This window comes from Microcebus murinus, chromosome X, assembly GCF_040939455.1.
Source record: "Microcebus murinus isolate Inina chromosome X, M.murinus_Inina_mat1.0, whole genome shotgun sequence".
In the NCBI taxonomy this organism is placed as follows: Eukaryota; Metazoa; Chordata; class Mammalia; order Primates; family Cheirogaleidae; genus Microcebus; species Microcebus murinus.
This window is the reverse complement of record NC_134136.1, coordinates 106472628-106494825: the sequence shown is the minus strand read 5'-3', so window position 1 is coordinate 106494825 and position 22198 is coordinate 106472628. Positions and strand designations below refer to the sequence as shown.

General features: G+C 34.3%; 1 protein-coding gene across 15 annotated transcripts in view; it reads left to right on the top strand.

Moving 5' to 3' along the window:
• DMD (dystrophin) overlaps nucleotides 1–22198 on the top strand; it is a 2109452-nt gene that overhangs the window by 1245149 nt on the left and 842105 nt on the right. The window lies entirely within an intron of this gene.

Here is a 22198-nt window from a genome sequence, read left to right as displayed (position 1 = left end):
TGACTTTAAATGATATCCCTTTGAACCCCAAACCTGGTGCTGCTATGTCTTTGGCCTGAAATATTCACTATGAGTCAATCTTTGGACTTGAAGCCTACCATATTTTGGCATCCTTCCTTAAAATTCACATGTACCTGGAAGGTGAATGGATGCTGAAACAAACTCTGTATTCACTTGGAAATTTAGGATAACATTAATAGCAATCACATTCCCTGTATTTGTTTCCTAGAACTGTTGTGACAAATTATCACAAACTGTGTGGCTTAACAGGAATTTATTCTCTCTCAATTCTGAATGCTAGGGGTCTAAAATCAAGGTCAGTTATCCCTGTGCCATCTCTAGGGAAGAATTCTTCCTTACATCTTCTAGCTTCTGGTGGCCCCAGGAGTTCCTTGACTTGGGACAGCCTAATTCTAATATCTGCCCCTGTCTTCACATAACCCTCTTCTTTGTGTGTCTTTTTGTGTCCTCTCCTTTTTGGGCACACCCTAAATTCAGTATGAGTTCATCTTGAAATCCTTAACCAATTATATCTACAAAGACCCTATTTCCAAATATAGTCACATTCCAGGTTTCAGGTGGATGTGAATTGGGGGGAAAAACTATGCAGCCCATTACACTCCCCTTGAAAATTCTGGGAAATATAATAATAAAGGCTTCAGATAAATTAGTGTGGGATTTATTCATAGTTATAGATTACTAAAAAGTTTCACTGCAAGCTTTTTTAAAAAATTTCAGCATATTATGGAGGTACAAATGTTTAGGTTACATATATTGCCTTTGCCCCACCTGAGTCAGAGCTTCAAGCCTGCCCATCCGCCAGATGGTGCGCACCACACCCATTAGGTGTGAATATACCCATCCCCTCCTCCCTCCTCCCATCTGCCTGACACCCGATGAATGTTACTTCCATATATGTACATATGTGTTGATCAATTAGTACCAATTTGATGGTGAGTACATGTGGTGCTTGTTTTTCCATTCTTGGGATACTTCACTTAGTAGAATGGGCTCCAGGTCTATCCAGGATAATACAAGAGGTGCTAGATCACCATTGTTTTTGTGGCTGAGTACTACTCCATGGTATACATATACCACATTTTATTAATCCACTCATGTATTTATGGGTACTTGGGTTATTTCTACATCTTTGCAATTGTGAGTTGTGCTGCTATAAACATTCTAATGCAGATGTCTTTTTTATAGAATGTCTTTTAAACAAAAGGCCCTAAAAACATTTATTTGCTTGATTAAAACCACAAATCTGACAGTTTGGTTTTGTATTCATTATTATTTTTAGACTTAGGCTATTTTATGTATAATAGATTCTATAACTGAAGCAACATACCTCTTCATTTTCCAACATTTATTTTATTATTTTTGTCTCCACACTACTTAATAAACAAGTGAGGGAAAATCATTTAGATCAAAGTTCATCTTAGTGACACCATCCAGACAGCTACAGGAAATAACCATGGAAATAAAATCCTTTCAGAAAAAAGAGCCCCTGACACAAATTCTTATAAGTTGATTCCAGATATATATTTGTTGGGAGGTGACAAGGAGGAATGGACATGATTACATAGATTTGGTAGAGTGGTATCTAGCTGTCTTTACACTAAGATTTTTCAGAACTGATCTTATTATCTGTAGAGAACTTACTCAGGACTCATGTGCTTTCATTGATATTCTAACTACCTTCACCTACCTGCTATCTAAAGCTGAAGTTTATTGGAAGACTTAGACAATCAGAATCTTCGGAATGTTTCTGAGTCTCGCACACCCACTACTTCATTAAAGTGCTTCACTTTACTTCATTAGACAGGGAATAAAATGCTTGGTAGAAAATCATTGAGAGTACCACATACATGGGTATTTTATTTAATGCCATTTATTGATGGTATTACAAGCTATCATGTAAAATGGAAAAATTAGTCACAAAGTTTCACAATAATGATCTTTGACATGATCATTATCTTCTTTTTTATTCATTGTCACAGAAATAGCCTGTTATTAGCTTAGAAAATGATTTTTGATATAAAGAATAAAAGGCGCTAATATTCCTTATTTCGAATCTTTACACTCAGCTCTTTCCTCTATCTTCCCCATCTTCATAGTTCACCTCTGATGTCACCAACCAGTGGGCAATTCCCAGTGGTTAGGAAACATTTCATTGCATAATTTGTATCGACATTTCTTCACATTTCAGGACAACAGGAGCAATGCTAAATCCTAGCCCATTATTCAACGCTCAATCCTTACTATCCTAATAATGCATCCATCCCAAGAAAGAATTCATCAAGACCAGAGAGGAAATACATATAATTTTTTTATAGTACAGTATTTAAAGTGAAACAGCTTTTGGCCTGTGTGGTCTCAGTGGGCACGAGGGGAAATTCAGAATGCTAGCTCATCTCACACCAAGTTTAATAAAGAGTGTCCTATAAAAAGCTAATTTCTTGCTGGTAAATTGCTTTTTAAGTAATGCTTGCTGTTGCAAGAGACTCTTTCATAGCACTGACTCTGGGAGCCATGTTTGAAAGGCTAGATGTGCTCTGCAAGATAAGGTAGGATCCAGGTAGAATTCTTCTCCTTACGGGATGACAATGTATATAACTAATATTGTCCTTTGAGACTAGTTTGCATGCAGTTGCTGGTATGGCACTGTTCAGCAGCCTGCTGCAGATAAGAATGAGTGATGATGCCCTAGATTTTAATGGAACTTTTAGAGTGTATGCAGCAGTGGGGTGCAGTCTTCAGCAAAGAAAAACGAGCTGACTTGCAGGCATGAGAGGTCATCAAGAAAGATAAAGAAATAGGACATCTACTCTAGGCTAGGCAAGGCTTTTTAGAGGATATTATGGAAATGAGCAAGAACCAATTTAATTTTTATAATGCCACTCCATTTAACTTTAAAATACAAGGTCAAGGTACTGTGTTTTTCATAATGATTAAAGATTTGGAACACTCTTTCTGTTGAACCCTGCTGCATTTGTTTGGCAGAAAAGGAATGTGACAAGGAATAAAATTGGGTTCAGAAAACAACAAAAACATGTACTGTCAACTGCCCAACACAAGTTAAAAAGGAAAAGAAAAGAAAAAGACAAAACTCTGATGGACACATTCATTTTTATCCCGACAGAGGGATTTATTTTCCTAAAGTTATTATTTAAAGTTAGTTCGATCCCAGGATAGTAACATATCTTCTTAAATAAAATGTATGTATAAAATCACTAAAAATCACATATCCATGGATGAAATAACACATTCCTTTTTCTGGCTGAAAGTTTGCTTTTACCCATTATTTGGTAAACTATTCACCCTGAAATTTATTGAAAGAGAAACTGTTATTATAAAACTATTTTAGTTTGAATCTTATTGGGTTTGTCATGATTTCATGCTGCTAATTCACAACATGTAATATCTCTGATATATATAGTTCATCTATTTAAGGAATAAAACCAAAAATACTTTAAGCTTATGTATTTCTAGGTTGTATTTCTGGATATAAAGGAGGGATAACTGTGGTATGATGCAGAGGATTTTGAATTTGAAGTCAGAGCATATGATCTGCCACGAGCTAGGTGTGTGAACTTAAATAAGTTAATTTTCTGAATTTTAGTTTATTTAGCTTTTTTCTGTAAAATTGCATGCCTATATATATCTCAGTTTTATTGTCAAAATTATATGAAATAATGAATGAGAAAGAAATTTATAAACTGAAAAATACTATAGAATTTAAATCATTGCCATTATTTTCTTACCCTAGAATTTTTACCTTACTTTTCTTAGAGAATGGCTGAATCTAGAATATTTAACTCCCAAGCTGCATTTGGCTTTAAGAGAAGTATGTTCATATCTTTATGCAGAATACTAATTATACATACATAGTAAAACACAAGTTTTTCCAAATATTCTATATGTTTTTAATGATTCAGTTTAGATTGAAGGAATTTTATCAACTATATGAAAAAGGAAAATCTGAAGAAATAAAAATGGTGAGAAAGTACTGTTGATCTAAGTACAGGAACATAAAACTTCAAATTCCAGGCAACTATGAGGTCAACTTATTTAATATAGTTGTCTTCACAGAAGGCCTTAGTTAAGTCAAATGTTTTTTTCAGTAAACAAGATAGGAAATCCGAAGTTCTGTGTTTCTTCAAATCTAAGATTCATCATTATTCATTCAGCAATTATTTATTTATTTATTTATTTTATTTATTTTTATTTCGGCATATTATGGGGGTACAGATTTTAAGGTTTCAATAAATGCCCATGTCCCCCCCTCCCCCCACAAGTCTGAGTCTCCATCATGACCATCCCCCAGATGGTGCACATCTCACTCATTATGTATGTATATACCTGCCCCCCTCCCCCCTCCCAGCTGCCCAATACCCTATTACTGTAGTACCTATGTGAGCACTTAGGTGCTGTTCAGTTAATACCAATATGCTGGTGAGTATATGTGGTGCTTGTTTTTCCATTCTTGGGAAACTTCACTTAATAGTATGGGTTCCAGCTCTAACCAGGAAAATATAAGATGTGCTATGTCACCATTGTTTCTTAGAGCTGAATAGTACTCCATGGTATACATATACCACATTTTATTAATCCATTCTTGGATTGATGGACACTTGGGCTGTTTCCACAGCCTTGCAATTATGAATTGTGCTGCTATAAACATTCAAGTGCAGGTGTCTTTTTTGTAGAGTGTCATTGGATCTTTTGGGTAGATGCCCAGCAATGGGATTGTTCAGCAGTTATTTATTACCTACATCATAAGAAAAGCCCTGGGATAAGTCTGAAAAAGAAACCAAGAAAAATAAAACGTGATCCTTTAGCTGTGTCCAGAATAGGCAAGGTAAAGTTTTGCTTTGAAGAACCCATATTTTCCAGGACTAGGCATTATAACATTAAAATACTTTGCCCAAATCCTTGCTCTATGGGCATATTTACCTGGGGTGCTAAAATTGTTTAAAAACTTTGTTATATCACCAAGTAAATTGCTGAATGCTAAACAGTAGCTTTAGAGATAGCAGAGACATTAGGTGTCATATAGTTCAACCGCTTCACCTAATAGACAAAGACACTGAGCTCCATTTTTTTAAAATTCAGGTATCTGGTTTAGAATACATAGTAGCAGAGCTAAATCAACAACCTCTTGGGGTTAGAGTTTTTGTTTATGCATGACTTTGTTTTGGAATTAAAAACAGTGCCTGTTTTCTAAGTTAAATTGAAAATCTGTTTTGCTCTGAGGGAGGAAAACAGCTACAAAAATAGACTTACCTTCCAAACTATGGTTCACAAGAAACTAAAGAAATAATTTCTGTAGCAATAAAGTCTAACACTTTCTATAGACCCAGAAAGGATTGATGAAGAAGAGTCAAATGCGTTTTAGTGGCTTGCCATATACATGGAGAAAGTAAAATAAATAAATCAGTTATAAGGGAAGAAATTATAATACTAGTAATAATATTACTAATATAAAAGCTCTCCCATTCTGTAGGTTGTCTGTTTACTTTCATGACTATTTCTTTGGCTGTGCAGAAGCTTTGTAGTTTGATCATATCCCATTTATTTATTTTTGTTGCTGCTGTGATTGCCTTTGGGGACTTCTTCATAAACTCTTTGCCTAGGCCAATGTCTAGGAGAGTGTTTCCAACATTTTTCTCTAGAATTCTAATAGTTTCATACCTTAGGTTTAAGTCTGTTATCCAGTGTGAGTTGATTTTTGTGAGAGGTAAAAGGTGTGGGTCCTGCTTTAGCCTTCTACAAGTGGCTATCCAGTTTTCCCAGCACCATTTATTGAGAAGGGATTCTTCTCCCCAGCGTATGTTTTTGTCTGCTTTGTCGGGTATATACATACATAATGAGTGAGATGTGCACCATCTGGGGGATGGTCATGCTGGAAACTCAGACTTGTGGGGGGAGGGGGGGAAAGGGCATTTATTGAAACCTTAAAATCTGTACCCCCATAATATGCCGAAATAAACAACAACAACAAAAAGCTCTCACTTATTTGTCTGTTATGGTCATAGTGATTAGGTACTTTATATCTGCTTTTTCATCCCTTCTTAACATTAAATCACATATAGGACAGATAACTTTTTTAGTGATAAGTTAATGAAAAGTAAGGGGATGCCTGAGCAAACTAAATTTAGATATATCATGTCCACCACGTGGACTGTTACTATCTAGAGCAGCGGTCCCCAACCTTTTTGGCACCAGGCACTGTTTTCATAGAAGACAACTTTTCCATGGACCAGGGGCTGGAGGAGGGTTTCAGAGTGATTCAGGTGCATTACATTTATGGTATACTTTATTTCTATTATTATTACACTGCAATATCTAATAAAATAATTATAGAACCCACCATAGGTTGGGGACCCCTGATCTAGAGCACTAGGGCTCATGTACTCATGAAAAACAAACAGAACTATCATCCTTATTCTAAATATCCTAAGATGTCAGACATACCTGTGCTGCTTATACACTGGAATGTGAGATAAAAAGATAAACTTTCATCGTAGATTTAAGAAACTGTAACATTTCTTCAGTTTTGAGACTGAGAACCTTAACTAAGGTGAGCATTTTCACTGCTAGATATAAAGATGATATATTACCTTCTATAACCTTGGTGAGAGAAAATAAGCATTTCTCCCAGCCCTAGAATATGGATGACCATGAAAATCTCCATTCTCTTGAGAAGAGATTCAAGTGCTTCAATGCCCTTTTAATAGTTTACTCAATATTCACCAAGAAAAGTAGACGGGATTGTTTTGCAGACCCTTCTAAAGATAATTTATTCTTATGAGCAGAGACATACCTTCAGTGCATAAATTGTTCCCTTTGCACTCTTTGTGATAAACATCGCCGTGGAGAACAAACACGAAGTAATGACATTGAATTAAGAGACACCAGAGTGGCAGCAGCAACTGGCATTTATTAAAGAAAGAGAACGACACAAACAGATGTGCCTTGCATTCTGCTCTGAAGATTAACAGTCTGGGTCAGGCTTTGACCATCATGGTGGGCAGGAGGTTTTTCAAATGGAAATCTGCACATGCCAAATTGCTTGCCATATTTTATCACAAGGTTCGGTTTCCAGGAAATGTGATCAAAAAATCATGATCTCAATTCCTAATTAACCCTCAGAATTTCTCACGACGGTAAGTGCATGATAATCTTCACTTTTGTGCAGTGTGGAAATTGATCACACATAATGTTTTTCCAGCCTGTGTTTTAGATTCATATAATATCAGTGAAATCATGTCAGGCTGGTATAGTGATAAATTTATGCCTCATGAATAAGTACTCAATAAATAGTGGATTAAATCAACAGAATTGATTTTTACCTCAAATAATTTCAAAAATTTCTTCAAAGACAAGGTTATTGAAGTTGTCACTGTTCTTTCTGAACCTTTGTTGTGCCAGGAGGAACAGATGGTAAAATCAAAAATGATTAGAGAATCAGTGGGGTGGGGGTGAGAATGGGGTGCCTGCCCAGTGAGACCTGCTAGCATCTTCCCTGAGCAGTATGTTAACCCATGACAATTTTAGAAATCTGTGCCCCTAAGTTGCTTGACATTCAAGACACACCTGATGCTTCCTACATTTTGAAATGTTTTTTGATTGTTATTTTTCAGCAATATCTTCTGGTCTGTTCACTCTAAAACTCAAGGACCAAATTTTAAAATGCAAATAAAAGCACTCTTTTTTCCCCCTTTCAACTCCTTTTTGTTTTATTGAGGTATAATTTACATACAATAAAATTCACCGTTAGTACGTGTACAGTTTGATGACTTTGACAAACATATACAGTCTTGTAACAACCACCATGATGAAGATATAGAATATTTCATCACCTCAAAAAGTGTCCTTGTACCCCCGTGGCAATCAGTCCCTTCCCCCTCCCCAGCCCCTGGCAACCAGTGATATGTAATCACACTTTTAATCTGAAAAGCATTATATGTATGGCAGTATCAGCGGTAATGATGACAGGATTTATTCATTGGTTCAGTATATTTTTGAGCACTTATGTGTACCAGTTTGTATGTGACCCATTATGCTATACTGTCCCTTGTCCAGGGAAAAATTGGTGGCAGAAACAGACAAGTAGGCAGTCTCTATAGCAGCCCTACCTAATAGAAGATTCTACAATGTTATTAATGCACTACGATGTGACTATTGAGCACTTGAAAGGTGCTTAGTTGGCATGAGTAACTTAAGTTTTAATTTATTTAATTTCAATTAATTTCAAGTTATATAGCCATCTGTAGCTAAAGGCTATCCTATGGGAAAGCACAGATTCTATACAATGTGATAATATGATATGTTATGAAGCAAGAATTTAGCCAAGAGCTAAAGCTTTAATATTACCAGCGTTAGTGGTGTTATTGTATATAAAAGTAACCTTATAATAGAAAAATAAATCCTTTAAATAAACCTGAGAAAGTTGTCTTTTCAAGGGAACAAACATTGACTTTTATTCAAAAGATGCAAAAATTTACATTAAAGGGTAATATCATGAAGATTTCTTTTGGCTTTCTCATGATTATTTTACATATAAATGTCTAATTTTAGGTGGGACCTGATAAATCACTGTTTTTGATTTGATCATTTTAACAGAATGATCAAACAGCATTTCATGCAATTCAACCTCTTATTTGTTCTGATAAAGACATAGATTAAATAGAACTCATCTAAGTTGTCAGAACAATTTTTGTTCTTTTGTTATAGAAGGCATCCAAGGCGTTTAAAATGTGCATTTTATAACAGGTCCAGAGTACTGTGCAACTCTGACTCTCATAGCTTACCAGTTTATCCAAAAGATACTGTTATATATGTTTCTAATTGTGCATGAATTTTCCAAGATACACAATTGGAAATTACACTCTGCTTAACAGTTTAAAGAGATTCTAACCCTGTGGTAAACATGGAGTCACAGCACATGGAGAAGTTTCCAACTCATAAACTACATATTTATTCAAAGTTGTGACTTTCTTCTCAGAAACAAATACTCCATTTCTGGATTTTGAATACTGATTAATCATAAGATTATGGTAAGAATTTACAACTAATAGGAACATATCCTGGGGATGCACCAGTTGAAAAGGAACTTAGTTCTTAGTGAAATGTTTAGAGAGTTTCCACTTCAGGCAGTGTTGCCAATGAAGCCATCATGGTAATTTTATCCCATATGATTCTTAAGCTATTTCAGAACCACTTACCATCCATTAAGAACTCACTCTACCCACTGCCCCCTTCACTATCACAGTATAATATGGAACACGCTCTGGAGTTCAGGAAGTAACTTCTTAACTGATTGACTCTCTTGTCTTTGCAAAGTCCTTTCCTTCCTAGCAGAAGGGATTGTTTTAAAATACCCCAATTAGTCTCTAGGCTTCTCTAGAAAAGTAGAGCTAACAGCATGGTAATAGTCCTTCTGCAATATGTAAGAAATTACCAATCTTTTAATTTAAAATAATTTGGACACTTTTCATTTTATATTTTTTCTACATTGAAGCTAATGGCTATTCTATTACTAAGATTAGCCAAACTCAAAAGGGTAAAACTATATTCAAATGGTATTATTTTGTTTTATTTTTTATGCAATGCTATACGTATAAATTACATGAAAGAAAAATTATATGGCATTGCCATTATGTTCATTCAGGATAAATTTTTCATGGAAAAGTCTATCATTTTCATATGTATGTTGGATATAAGTAAGGGAACACATTTGAGAGGTTATCCAGTTGTTTGATGGCATTATAAATTCCAAGCAATTCAACATTAAAATTATTGAATAACTAAATGGGAAAGTATAGAGTCAAGAATTAGTACAAAGGATAACCTTAAAAGATGAACATTAAAGAGTTTTATCATTGGGTTGTTGATGTCTTTGCTTATATGTCTCTAAATAGACTTGATATTTTTTATTTGTATTGATAATCATCGGAGTCAACTCTCTCAGGCAAAAAATATTCAGCAGTTATTTCCCTATGATGAAAGTGAGGAGATAAATTGAGCATGTTTCAAATGTACAAATAGATGTCTTTGAGGGAGAACTACTGTCACTATATTTATCTTCTGTCAGCATGGTATGACTATGAGGAAAGACAAATAATGCTATTTGCTAAATTTTTGTTTTTAAAATAAGAAAGATTTCACAGTTTATGCATTGTAGAATTCATAAGTATTCTTTTATGGTTTTGAGTTTGCCAGTGTCATTTTTATGAAGTTGGAACTTTTTATCTATTTTAATGAAATTGTAAGCCTTCTGTGAATTCTTTTATTAATTTTATTCTGAAGGAAATCTGACCAGGTTAAGGAAATCAGGTCAGGTTAAGATGTGATTCCAGTGGGAAAGCTCAACTATAGACTATGATTTATAATAGGGAAGAAATACTGAGGTTTTGTTTTTGTTTTCATTTTCAAATCCGCCTTTTGATATTTAACTATTGTGTAGTATCATCTTTATATCACTTTTATTCCATCAAAATGTGTTAACAGGTATACATTTAATTAGTGCTTTTCTTGAAATGATATTAAAATTAACTTCATCTGTCAGGATGTCTGGGATTAAAGTACACAGTCATATTTTAGTGACATTTGAGTTGATATAAGCATGCCCAAACATATTGACAATGCTTACCATTTATTGTGTGAATGAAAACCAGTGTAAATATTGTTTGTTCTACTAAGGGAGCTCCACACTTTAATCAAATTTTTGTCTGTATTTATATAATGCCAGAGCATCTCGAATTTTTATAGGAAGTGATATTTTTTTTGTGTTTGTAAGTGTTTGGGTACTCAATCATGAGAGAAAAGTAACTCAGCTGATTTACTGAATTTCTTCCTCTTGTTTTGATGTAATAAAATGTAGTTTTTGTCACAGACTGATGAACAGTGGTAGACTATACAAACTCTGCATTTGCTGGGTTTAATCTCCCCCTCTCGAGGAATGGAATGGGAGTTCACTTCAGAGCCAGCCATGCTTCACTGTCCACTGCCTTCTCATGGATATAGTATGAACATTAATTAGATGAATTCCACAAAGTGCTTTAAGCTCTTTGGAGAAAGATACTCTCTGCATAATTATTCTTAACTCCCATATGCTCTTATGATATAAACTATTCTGCCAGGAAATCCTTTTTAGGGATTATCGCTTAAAATGAAATTTTCATTATTAAAAGCAGGAAGAATATACATCTACCAACAGACTAAAATATGCCTTAGGAAATGGCTTTTAAATAGGCAGAAATATTGAACTATGTAGCTATCCATGCCTGAAAATACTAAGTAATATTAATAATAAAAATTGGTGGCAAATTTGGAATATTAATCATTGCATTAAGTTGCAATAAAAAAACAAGCCATGTGCCCTTTTAAAATAGGATCACAAATCTTTATCCTAGAAATATGTAACTTTAGGCATAAAAAAGTGAATTATTTTATGGTTCTAAAATTAAAGTATGCGTAAGTTACTCAATTGACAACAATGAATCTTTAAAAAGTAAGTTCTCAATCTTAGCTACATGTTAGAAGCTCTAAAGAAAATAAGGATGTCTAGTTCCCACCTGGAGAAATTTGGATTTAATTTGAGTCCTGGGAATGGGAATTTTTTAAAGCTTCCCTAGTGATTCTATTCTGCAATTTAGGTTGGCCTAAGGTAAACCTAAGTGTACAAAGAACCTACCAATCACCTGACCCAATACCCTGATTTTATAGATGAAGACCGTAAGACCCAAGAGGGAAAACTGACCAAAGACTGAATACACAAATTATACACAATCCACAAATGATGCAGTATAAAGAGTGGCTTGTTGATTCTCCCTGATGCAGGCATCAGAATTTTTAGGGTTCACCCCTCTGGCATTTCTTCATAGCAGCACTTGACTAAGTTTCTTCTAATTGGATCAGTATGTGAGCAAAAAAAAGCTTAACTGAAAAAAAGTGAACCCACACTGTGGGATCTACAGTTTACAAGTTACAAATGGTGAATATTCATGAAAGTGTATACTGCTTTTCTCTTTCCTCTTGGTATAAATGATATTACTGCATTGATATAGTTAGGATGGTTGTTTCTTGGTGTTGATCACAGTTCTGATAAAGTTCATAATTTATCATCTACTTCTACATTCATTTATTCACTCACTCACTAATTCATTAATTCAACACAGATTTTATTGCTTTGGGCCTGTTATATGCCTGCAACTCTATTTGATACTAATGATACTGTAATGAACAAGAAACATTGCTGAAGTTTAAGGAATCAAGTGTTTTAGTTACTGTCTTTTAGCATAGCTGATATGAAATTGAAGGCCCACTTACATTTTTGTTCACACTCAAAATTCAATGCTTAAAATATGGCTTTTGATTCAACTAGATAAAGTCCTGCAACTATGTTTCCATTGACCCTGCTGTTCTTTTTCCCAATGGCCGTTACCCATATCTGTGCAACTCAAGACTTAGAAAGCGTCTGATGGTCTCTGTATTTGGCCTTTTGAATGGTGCTTGGTGTTCATTACTATCCCTTGAAGTTTGGAATGATGACCACTAAATAAACAATGTTCAGAGACCTAAATTGTTTCTGAAAAATTTCCCCAAATTATCTACTATCCTTTTCCCTGTGGATGTTTCTTGGCATCCTTGTAATTACCCCAAGGAGAAAGATGTTAGTGAGCATCGGTTTATCGCCTCAAAGCTTTGGTATTTCCAAGATTCATATTTATGCTATGTTGATTACATTAGCACTAGTACTCTTGACAGAATTCTAATTCACGTTGTTTTACTTTTTTCCAGTTTTTATTTATGCCTATGCAGTGTTCCGTGGCAGTTATAAAGCCTTGGCTAATTCACTTTTGTAAAGGAGCTCAGCAGTCATGTTTGTAAATTTTTGAATGTGATTCAAAGTCTTTTTTGTTTTGTCCTTTATGTGTTTTTCTATTTCTCAGCAAAGAAAATTTAGCCATTGAAGACATGGTAATCAAATGCCATGTGTACTATTGCAGGTGTCATTAGTGATATAGGGAAAAATAGAAAATAGTGGCAAAGATGCATTTAACAAGTAAAAGAGATGTTTAGATTCTCCATGGATATTGCCCCTTCTATGAAAAATAGTTAACACCTAACTGCAAAGTTGTATCAATTTGGCTTTAACCTTTAGCTAATGTGAAAATATGAAATTGTGCTTTGGTGTTCATAAAAAAGAAAACTCATTTTTCTTAATTATCATCAATTAACATTTACTGAGTGGGTACCCATGAGAGAAACTTAATTTGCTCTTGAATGGAGCTAGTTATTTGCACTATTATTCCTCCCTTGCTTCTTCCTCTCTGCCTCCCTTCCTTCTTTTTATACAACAAAGAAAAATATTGAAAGCAATTTCTGGTTAGCCACTGCTAGACTCTAACATGAAATCTCCAAAGATGTGCCATAAATTATCCACATTTTGCATTTTTTATTATTAAAGTAATAAATGGTTATTGAAGAATTTTTAAAAAATATAGGAAAGTGTACAGAACAAATAAAGTTAGCCATAATCCTACAAACCTATTGACACTTTTGTATATATTTTCTTTCTTGTTTCTAATACATTCATTATGCTAAGGTGTCTGTCTTTTCAACCACTAGAGTAGTTACCGGTGATTTTCAAACTTTTCTATTCATTTCTCACTCACTATGAGAACTTATTTTACTTCCTCTTACTTCTCTGCAATAAATGAATAAGTAAATATTCAAATAAATGAAAGCAAAATTTAAAAACTTATGCACTTACACAGACACACACACACACACACACACACACACACACACACACACACACAGAACTTGGAACTTCAGGAATGCTTTCCTCTCCCCAGACTCATAAGTGAGCTGAGAACCACTTAAGGGAAGATAAACCAGTGCTGCCTACTTATATTGCCCAGATGACTCATAATTCATCATCATTACCAAACAACTATTTGAAGCTTTGAAGAAATGTCCATGACCCCTTTAAGTTCTTTAACATCTCTCGAGTACCCTTGGAGAACCAGATGACAAGTGGATTTCCTGACTTGGTCTTTTAAACCTGTTAGCGCAGTTCCATTGTGGTTTTGTGGTCACAAGATTGCAATGAAGAGATTGACAGGGAGAAATTCATTTCCCTATACATGTGCGGTTAATTTGGAGTAGTAAGGTCAAATATAAAGCAGGTAGCTACTCCTTTATAACTTGGAATAAAACAGTTTCTGAAGGCTAATGACGCTCGCTCCAGTGTTGTTGTGCAAATGACTGATGTACAGCTTCGGGCTAATATTTCTTGAGTTGGCCTATGTCAATGGAATCCCATCTCTGGGGGAGCAGCCCCATGCCTTGTCAGGTGCTGAACCCACAGAAGGTTAATGAGAAAAGAGGGCCTCTTGCAGACTGTTTGCCAAATGATGCATGGGGTTATTAGTTTTGGCTCTTTAAGAAGATTTTTCTCAACTGTCTTATTTTATTGATGTTAGTGGGTTTCAATGGGGGTAGTAATATTTAGGAGTGAAGGGACAGTGTTTATGGGAATTTTGCCTAACTTGCTTTTGTATCTTTAGCTCATTTCTAGTCGTCTTACTTTGTATTTTGTCAACTGAGTTTTGTTTGCGTATAGCGGCACAAAATGTTTGTTACAGAGCTGTCACTCCTATTTTTAGCATGGTTAGACAAAAACAGAGATGCTTTAATTGTCTTCCTTATCCCAATTTAAGTGCTGCAAAATCTCCCAGGCAATGTCATGGGCAACTAAGGGATAAAATCAGAGATTTAAAGGTGCCAGGTTTCCCACGCTTCTAACAGTTGGCGTTTTGGGTGTATAAAATCCCTCAGCTTTCTTCTTTAGTTTATGGAGTCTCGTGGTGGGAATAGCAGGTTTTTAGCTAAAATTATCAGACTGTCGAGTTGGGTCTCTAGTGCATCCTGAAGAGCTTGCATTATTTACAGAGGCTGGGCTATCATTTTAAATCCTGTTGCTTCAATGCCTGTTATCATTCTTGACAAACTCTTCCAGGCTGTGGTCTGTTTTCCTCTGTTTGCTTCCATTTATTTTCTTGAACAAACAGCTGAGCAAAGATTTACATAACTTTTGTTTAAACAAACCCTGTACAGTTCACTGTTTCAGCCAATATTGCAAATGCTTTCAAGACACAGTTACATTTTCCTATTTTAGTCCCAGATTCTGTTTATTTGCTATAATTTTTTGTGCCTGCATTCCCATCATTGTTAAGTCTGATAGACTCATGAAAAACCAGAAACCATGGCTACTCAAAAGTCATTAATAATGAGATTTTTAGCTACTGTTTCTGCTTGTAAATTCTTCATTTCACATAATACAGTCTCAAAGGGCCAGAGAGAATTCAGCCTTGCTTATCTCTGTGTTGCAGATGATGGTTTCTAGCCTTACCCAATCCCAGTGCAGCTTGCTTGCCATCCAGGAGTCGATTTTGTTTCCATCTGACATTAGTGTATTAAAAAGATTGGAGATTGACAAGCAACAATGTTCTTATTAGAAAAGTAATCAAGGTTTAGAGCCTGTCTGTTATGAAACTCCTAGCCTCTGAAAATGCTGAGGGGTTGACTATCATTGACCTAAGCACCTATTTAAGATTCTTTCCTGTGATAAAGGAACTAAAGTGATTAGCATACTGATAAGATTTTCCTAAAATAATTTATTTATTTCAAAATTATTTTTTCACCTCTTAATTACAATCTTTTACTTTTCCCAGGGTCTTCTTTTTACCTCTACAACACATTTAATTACCTATATTCCCCAACCTGTACCATATTAAAATTTTTATGGAACTTTTATAGGGTAATTTATTGGAAAGATGGCCTTGAGTGTCATTATGTTCAATGAATGCCCTATTTTGACAAAGAGATGACTAAATTATATTGAAATCATTTTAATCCACTACATTTCTGCTTAGATGTAAATGAAAATCTGTTCTTCACATTTGTGATTGAATTGAGTTTGAGAAGTACTGCCATATTGATACCTTCTGCAAATAAAATATAATTAGATTTTCCCCAAACTTATACACTCTCCCAAGAGATTGCTGGTTTTGTGTTGTGGACTTTTGGTGATCATAAAGGAGAATGCCCTCTCATAAGACCAATAAGATTGATTTTTGCATTGCTAAAGAATTTTAATTTATTTCTAGTTTCGTTCTCAATTCATGCCCATCTCCTCTCATGCTCTGCCCTACAAAAGTATGATATCTAAGAGAAAAGGAGGAAAACCATAATTATATTCTATAATATTTTAATAACATATATTTTAATGTTATACATTTATTTTATAGCTATACAACTAAGGCTAGGTACTTAAATATGAATCTTTTCACAGCTCTCTTATTGAACTATTTTTTGCAGTCATCAACATATGATTAAAAGCTACCAGAATCTTAAATATGAAAGGAATTATACAGAAACTTAGGTTGATATAACAAGATAGTTTTCTAAAGGAAGGAATATATTTCTTGTGTTTGCTTCCTAAAAACTGATCAAAAGTGGTATTTAAAATATTACAGATATCAAGAAGTCCATTTATATTTTTTGGCTTCTATGAGAAATGCTTACTACTAGGCATGTATGAGGAGTTAAAATTTGAGATTTACCTATTGACTAGGAGGCATTAACACAGGTAACATTGATTATAAAAATCACATGTATAAAAGTATGTGCAATAAATTATCAGTTATAGTTTAAAATACAATCCTATATAAATATGTGCATAATGTTTATGTGTAAAAATATGTTCTGCATGATTATATAAATTAGAAAAATACTAAATACAAAAGATATGGAAATATATATTTTGGTTATCTTAACAGGGGAAAGCTTGATATGGACAGAATAGGCAATGTGTGATCCAAGCAAAAGAGAAAAGAAGGATTGTGTATGATAATTTTTATTTTTTTTTGAGACAGAGTCTCACTTTGTGCCCAGGCTAGAGTGAGTGTCATGGCGTCAGCCTAGCTCACAGCAACCTCAAACTTCTGGGCTCAAGCAATCCTTCTGCCTCAGCCTCCCGAGTAGCTGGGACTACAGGCATGCGCCACCATGCCCGGCTAATTTTTTCTATATATATTAGTTGGCCAATTAATTTATTTCTATTTATAGTAGAGATGGGGTCTCCCTCTTGCTCAAGCTGGTTTTGAACTCCTGACCTTGAGCAATCCACCCACCTCGGCCTCCCAGAGTGCTAGGATTATAGGCATGAGCCACTGCGCCCAGCCGAGTGTATGATAATTTTTATACAGATATTTTAAATTATATGTGTGCACATTTTAAAATAGTGTAAAATAAAATTAAAAATAAAAATACATCGCATATTTAGAGCCCATTATGGAGGATTGATTCAGAAATGTAGCACTATTGTCAAGAATTTTTCATAGTCTGTTTGACATTTCCAGGCAGTTTTAATGGTCATTGCCCATGGAGGCAATGCCCTAATTCTAGCACATTCTTTCACAACTTCAATTTCTTCCTAATATTAAATGTCTTTAAGACTACTTTCACTACTAGCCCCTGATTAAGAGTATATCTGAGTCTATTCTTTAAGAAACATAAGCTACACAAAACCATAATTCATTCCAACATAAATCCTTCAATATTCTCTATATAGATTACTTTTGATTCCTCCTATTGAAATTCAACCTTCTTCCTTCAGATATGCACAGTTTTTACCCCCAAGTCTCCTCAGAAGTATCTATTTGCTCCTCTACCAAGACACCATAACCCCCTCCTATTCTCACCCTCCATCCCCTTACAGTGCATTTTAAGTCTCTTATTCTTTATCTAATGATATAATACATCTATTTTCCTAGTTGTTTATTTTTGATATTCCTCACTTAATCTAAGCTCCATGAAAGCTCACTACTGTATCCTCATTACCTAGAATAGTGCTTGGCACATAGCAGGCACTCCTTAAATAGTTATCAAATGAACTTTCTAAATCAAAGCTAATGTAATTGCCAAATTTGTTGACTTTTCTGCCACTCGATCTTTTTCTATATGACCACTACTACTCTTCTTCTTAAAGCCCCATAACCTTTTAGCTTCTGTAATAGTCTTAGTTTTTTATTTCTATTGCATTTCTAAGTCCTTGGTGCAGGCTTATTGTTTTCTTTCTCTCTCTGACTTCACCTTTGGTTTCATCCAATCTCTTGGCTTTGGCAATCCCACTTGTTTATTCCTATTTCAACCTTTATATCTAGTCCCACTACCATGCCTGCATTTATATGCTCTTAGAGGACATCACATTTCTATATCTCTCTATTACTGCAATTTCTATATGACCAATAAAATCATCACACCAATTGACTTCCCATTTCTTCTAGCCTCTCAAAGTTCAAATTCCTTCTTTCTCTTCTGTTGCAGGCCACACTTTTATTTCCCAAGACCTCTTTTTTTAAGTTCTTTCTTAGATAAAAGTCACAATACCTTGCATCATAATTGCTTCTGATCTGGTCTCTCTGCCTTCACATTCTCCTTTCTAATACATTTGTAATATTGTGATCATCCATAAAAATAACTTTTTAAAAATTTTAGAATATTATGGGGATACCAATGCTTTGGTTACATATATTACCTTTGTACCACCTGAGTCAGAGCTACAAGCGTGCCCATCCCCTAGACACCATGCACCACACCCGTTAGGTGGGAATTTACCCATCCCGTTCCACCCCCTCCCACCTGCCCGAGATACTTCATAAAAATCACTTTTATCATGACATTTGTCTGCTTAAAACCTTTAGTAGATACCCTCCATTTATAAGATCTGTTATAAAATCACCCTTCCTGGTATTCAAGCCCTGTTCTGATATGATCTCAATATTATGCTCTCATAAACTTACCTGTGATGTTCCACCTTTTAATTATTATACATGCCACCTAGCGTATCTTATCAACTCTCAAAATACATTAGGTTTTCAGGAAAACTTATACATTACTCTTCTGTAGAACTTTTCTTTGCCATCCTTGGAGAGAACTTTTTCTCTCCTCTGAACTACAGTATTTTTTCTGTATAATCAATTTGGAAATTAATCTGGTACTACCAAATGACTGTCTTCTATTGCCTTGAACATTTATTTAAAAATTTATTTAACTTTTTATTTACTTACATCTTGTTTCCTAGCATAGTGTTAAACTTCTAGAGAGTAATAATCTAGCTTTATATTTATTTTATTAATAATTCATATTTAGTAGAGTGCCTTAAACATGGTAGAAATTCAGTAAACACGTGCTTCCATGAGTTATTAATGCTGTTGTCATTTAATATGAGGAAATATTGACACCATGAAAACTGCACCACATGAATATGAGTAATTGAGCCATTTGTTTTAAATCTATTGCTTAACTTACCATACTATATTCTCATAATCACAATTTTACTCTGTGTTTATGTGTATCATTTCTTGTGAAATGCCCACAAACTTGATGAATGTATCACCCACCTGTGAATACATTGGATATGAGTCTTGTGAATATTTCAAATATAAACCTTGTGAATATACTCTCACCACTGAATTGTACACTTTGAAAGGGTGAGATTTATGATATGTGAATTATATCTCAAAAAGATTTGAAAATTGTAAAAAATTAAACAAAGGAAAATAACGGTATCATTATATCATAAGGGTAACCTTAACATTAGTATAGTCCTTTAGCTAGTATTATGACTACAATAATATGCTACTTTGTAGGTATGGATAACAAGAGACATGCTTTAAGGAGAATATGTGTTATTTCAAAACAATGCCTTAAAGTTGACTCCAGAAGGAGCTATTTGAATGAACTTTCTAGTAAAAGAACATTTTAAATAATGTAAAAAGCTCACACAAAAGGACTGTGAAGTGTTCAGTTGACAAAAGTTAAAAATGGCAAAGACTTTGTATAAAATAAGTTTCTTGCAGTATATTTTCATATCTCTCACATTGTGAAGACACTTGGCACCAAAAAGTTTATTCAAAAGCCATTTTTATATGTATCATCTAATGAAAGCACAATGCCAAATTGATTTTAATCATTGAGATGAATGTATAGAACTCTCCATAGTTACTATCCATCCACTGTACTGGAAAAATACCTCAGAGCACCTTGTCCTAGTGCAAATAGAAATGTTGTTATGCATATACAGAAAGAGAGAGAAATATAAACAGAACACTAGGACCATTTATACAAATAATAATGTATATTTCTTAGAAGACTTTGATCTCTATTACATTTTTATAAATGTCCATTTAGCACTTTCCTGAAAGCCACTAAGATGCCCCCAAATTAAATGAATTTGTTTAATGCATTCCAGATCAATTGGGTGACCCACAGCTGTTCAGTCACAGTAGAGTTCTTTCAAAGCTAGGCATAATTTAAAAAACTCCAGACATTTGTTTCGCTGTTGTTATTGGATTGATTGATGGATTGGTTTTTGACTTTTCATAGTCAAAAGCCCATTATTAGAAACATCATCCTGATTATAACGGTAATTCTCAGTAATAAGGAAGCCACTTTCCATGGATTGAATATTACACGGGATAGATGTGCATATCTTGCTATAGCAGAAGCTGGACCAATACAGACAGGCTCTGGTACCTGTCCTAGTTCTAATTACCATTGCTTTTCTTTATTAAGGGCACAAAGTGATTGCCTTCGTGCTGGGCTAAGTTTCTCTTTTGTATAATATAGCAAGCATTTTGCCATTTCACAGAAGGAGAAAACTGATCCAGAAAAAACTTATGCTTGTCAAAAACCCATTCATTGTTATTAGAGGCATGGAAAAACATTTCTGATCCAGTGCAAGCATGTGTGAGGGGAAAATTTAGTCTGAACGGTTACTTGGCAAAATCAAAACCAAGTATTGCCTTGGAAAGCTAGCTACATCAACATTTGTTATTCTCTTTGCTGGAACCAAAATCTTTAAAAATTGATTAAAAGACAATGAGTAACTTGTAATACTGCAGTGCTTTTGGATCAAATCAGTAGCTAATAAGGACAACAGGTAATTATTATTTGCAATTCAATGCCAGATTCACCACCCTTGGCAATTTCTGCCAGTAACTCACATTTCAAAATAAAAACTGGCCCTGAAAAAAAATTACATGTAAAATTTGAGAAGATACTTCTTATCAGCAGTGCATAAGGGGGCAGGAAAAAAAGAAATTAAAATGTGAGAGCCAGGTACCCACTCATATCATTTTATTCACATAACAACTCCAGGTGATAGGTGCTATTATTAATATTATTATATATTAAACTTTACAAATGAATAAACTGAAGGAGATCAAGTGACTTGCTGATAAATAGAAAAATTGTTGTGTCTTCTAAATCTTATTCTCCTGGACTTTGTATCAAATCAATCACCTGCCATTTCATATAAAGCAAAAATTTCTCTTAAATTTATATAACTATCTAATAAGTTTTTTATTTAGTCTGATTTTTATATATAGCTTACTATTTTCTCAAAAAAGTCAGTATATATGTGCTTTTTAGAAATTAGTTATTTAGATGTGTGCTGGAAAATAAAGAGTAGGTGACAATTACTAATAAAATATTTTTATCCACATAATTAGTTGTTCTATTAATATTATTATCACCTCTACTTTTTTTTAAATGGTGTTTTTGCATAAGGTAGGATAGACATAATACAGAGGGAAAGCTTTTAAGGATAAAGAAGAGAATATTTGAATATGGCTTCATGTTGCCATTCTTTTCTTATGCCAAGGGAAGGTGATAAGCAAATGGATTTAAGAGCCGTGGTCAGCTAAATCTTTGCACCAAATGTTCATTTAAGCATTTACCCTCAACATTTATGAATACAAGCAAAGCTCTCAATTTTTTGGCAAATCATGCTGAGCTTTGTAAGTGATTCAAAAGTGATTTCGGATAATAGCTCTATAGCAAATATTATTTTAAATGTCTTCTACTCACGATACACAGATGGATGACAGATATTAATGTGTAACAGACAGATACATAGATGATAGATAAATGCTAAACAGGTAGATACAGATACATTGATAGTTCCCCTTCACACACATGCATTTAGACACATCCCATTTCTATCATAGTTAACAGGATTCAAACACTTGTCTCACTGAATATTCTTCTCAATATGTATATGCATACAGGAATACTACAGTTTTAATTTTATGTCCATTTAAGTTTATTTTTAATA